This window comes from Hippoglossus hippoglossus, chromosome 21, assembly GCF_009819705.1.
Source record: "Hippoglossus hippoglossus isolate fHipHip1 chromosome 21, fHipHip1.pri, whole genome shotgun sequence".
NCBI lineage: Eukaryota > Metazoa > Chordata > Actinopteri > Pleuronectiformes > Pleuronectidae > Hippoglossus > Hippoglossus hippoglossus.
Genome location: NC_047171.1, coordinates 13363833 through 13367680, shown reverse-complemented (window position 1 = coordinate 13367680; position 3848 = coordinate 13363833).

The following is a 3848-nucleotide window of genomic DNA, read 5'->3' as shown; positions in this document are numbered from 1 at the left end:
GATTGAAATAAAGCCGGCACACCCATTTTTTTGCATGTAAGGTGATTTTTGGAGATAAAAGCTGACATGTGGAGGATTGACGAGCTTAGTCTGTGAAGATCAGTATACATTTATTCAGTTTAACAAAAAACAAAGCTTGGACACTTTCCATATTCAGTCATACACATGTTTTGCAGTTAAATAGTCTTTAAATCAAAACTCAGCTATTACATTTCAGAGTGACGACAGAAATAAACTAAACTAGACAGAACACCACACTAAATCACCATCTAAAACAGTAAGTAGTTGGGCAATAATATTTCAATAGGGGGCAGCACACTGCCATTACAGATTGGCCTTTAAATCATATTTAATTGCTCTTTTGTGTAGTAGACTGTAACTGCAGTTTGACTGGAGCTCGAAACACACCGTGCTCCTGATCTACTATTCTGTGTGCTACATAGACTGTCTGTCTATCAAACACTTCCTCCATATGCCATCCTTAACAACCTTCTGTCTGCAAAAATTAACGTGCATATCTTTGTTAGGTGTCGTAATAAAAAAAGACAACAGTACATCCCCGTAATGGACCACAGCGTGAGGTCAAGCGGGTTCCTCTAAAGTGGCCCGACTCGTTTTCTTCCCCTGTCATCAGCCGTGGGTGGCTTTTTACTAAAGTGTCATAAGCCATTTGATTGTAAATCTCAGTGACCTTGAAGTCACTGGAGAAAGCACAGATCCGTAAACCAATCATCGCACGGCTGCCCCTGTCAGCCACGCTCCTGTTCACACAGCCACCGCCTGAATTTCCTGATGTTAAACAGCAGAAGGAATAAAGCTCAGTTCACACCAGTGTTTGTTAGAACACAGTGTCGGTTTTACACTGGATTTAAAAATGCAGCAAATATTTACATTAAATCCTAGTGTTTCTGTTAAGGAATGGTTTAATATTAAAGCTCTTGTTCAGTAGATATAGAGGTGGTACAGACTTGGCTAAAAACTCTGGATAAAGACTAATGATATTGCGAGCCTCAGCATTTCTTACACTACTTCCAGCTGCACAAAGATCAGTGTTATTATGGATTTGCTGAGAAATCCATTTTTGCGAATGCTAATGTCCTTTACATCTTTCAGGGGTGTAAGAGCGCTCGTTGCATTTCTCTGGGATGATTTTCAGAGATCTGCCCGTGTTTCTTACTGTGGATTATTGGACCAGCTGCTTGAAGGCTGCACTCTCAGTGAAAAGGGTTCTCAGGTTCTCTGTGTGACCTGCACATGTTAAAGAGTCTTGTTTTTCTCTGGTAAAAATCACAAGCTTAGATGTTGGAAAAGCCATGGTTGTTGTGCAGGTCTTTAAAACATGTGACTTGTGTTCAGCCTCCAACCGATTTTACACATGTTCACTATTTGAACTGGGGAAGTGAAGTCAGATACACTCATTTCCCTGATGGATTTTTAACTCTTCAATTCTCTTTATCTATCTTAAATAATGTTTGTGGATATTGAATCAGTCTGTGACTGAACTGCCTGGTCGGGATGGTACAAATCTGTTGTTGCTTTTCTTTTTGTGACTCAAAAGTCAACTTTTCATGCACAAAGTAAGACGACTGTCTTAGATCATTATAATATATTTTTCAGATATCACATTTTTTAATGGCTTCTTCTTCTCACTTAGAACTTCCTGTAAAAAAACTGAAATTAACAGATCAGATAGAAAATGTTTTGGTGAAATACTAATATGGACAACAATGATGTCACAAGGTATTTTTTATATTTATACTACATGAAACATCTTGTACCTTTTAAATAATTCTTCTCTTTGTCCTTACAAACTGATTTAACAAAGGTTGAATAGCCCTTTGCCTTTAATACTGACAATTTGCTGAGAAATCCAGATGTTTCCATACATCTGCTATCTGCTTTAATCTGTTACTGGATTTAGTTCATTGAGAATAAACTGCCTGTGTTGATGTATGGCAGCGTAAGATGAACTGCAGCCCTGCAGCCTGTGTATCCTTGGACTTGACAAAGGAAGGAGCCTCAGTAGTTTCGTGCGGCATCCAGAGATGGAGATTAGCATGGAGCCATCAGCAGCGCTGCAGTCCCTCCCTACCCTGCTTCTGCTGTCAGACCGCCTCCTCCCTGCTTGTCAGGAGCTCCGTCGAGGAGCTGTAAAAACCTTTTCCCCTCTCCTTAACAACTGCAAAACAACACGCACACACCCCGACTGAGGTGCCGGCTTTTCTGAGGCCTCTGACAGGACGTGCTGCAGGCACAAATTGTAATTCATAAAGGTTAAGGGGGTCAATGCCTTTTATTACCAGTCTGAGTGCATCCAGCTTGATGGGGCGGGCATGCAAATGGAATGTCTCAGATTGTTCTATGCAAGAACTCAGACAGCGAGTGCGTGCGTGCCTGTGAATGGGAGGAAGTAAAAGGTGGGTAAAGGGTGGTGGGGAGGTTGCGTGAGATCGCTGCTCTCTCCACCTTCCACAGTCCATGTAGGACCACACAGCCGCTGCCCGGTTAATTAGACAGTATGACATTGACCTCAGGTGGTTAACGGCCACTTTGATATGTGCTGTCGTGCAATTAATATATTGTAAATCTTCATGTTTTATCATACGGTTAGCTCTGACCTATAAGTGGCTCCATTACACTCGGGCCCACAATATATTCATACATTTTACATTCACATCAACAGAAATACATTATCAACAGTGTCAAATTAAAGATCAGTCATATAATAACTATACCTCTCTCTCTGTACTTTCATAATAACAAGGGCAACTAAAAGATTTAGACAGAATCTGGTACTGATTTACTCAACAAAAATAAGATAAAATATTTTGTCGATGAGATATTTATTTTGGGGTAATATCAAAACTAATTAATCCATCATTAATTTTACAACACAAAGTCTGTTTCTCTTCTCTTTTGTGTAGTTGCCATGACCTCGACAACCAAGGCTATGATCACATTAGACCCTATTGCACCCTCTGCTGGACCTTTAGAAGAATAACGTGGTTCTTGAATTGTACAGGTCACATTCAAGCTCCACAGACTAAGGCCTGACATGACATGTGATGGTGCAATGACCAGATCATATTTTGATTGTATTTAGATCATTTTTAAATGAATATAGAAATACTGTGATATTTTGTATAGAATAAAAGAGAATAGAAAGGAACAGAACAGAGTAGAATAGAACAGAACACCTATATTTTATATTCCGTTGCAAAGCAGATTATAACTCGAATAAAATACAATAATAACAGAAAATAAACTAGAATGGAATATGAGGAGGGAACAAGTGAGGAGAGAGAAAGAGGAATAGATACTAGCAGAACAGAAAAGTGTGGAATAGAGTATTTAAGACAGAACAGTAAAGTAAACAGAACAGCCAAGAGCGGAATCTGTAAAAAATGAAGAGAGGAATAGAATAAAGCAGAACTGAATAAAGAACAGACTGAAACAGAGTAAAGTAGAATAAGTTAGAATAGACTAAATAAAAACCGAATAGTACAGATCAGAAAATACATAAATAGAACAGAATAAAATAAAACAGACTGGAGGTGAATAGAGCAGAGAGGAACAGAAAACATCAGCACAGAATAGTGTTGAGTAGAACAGAATGCAACAGAGTGGAGTAAAATAGATAAGTTTAGACTAGGATAAATTACAATAGAGATAAAATAAAGTAAAACCAGAATAGGACAGAACAGACGTAAATAGAACAGAATAGAGTGCAGTATTCAGCCAGCTGTTCTGGGCTCTTGTTAATGCATAAGATCCTTCAATGTCTCTCTCAGTATTTCGGGTACATGTATGATCTACTGACTGTTTCTACTCAGTGCTCATGAGGTCAG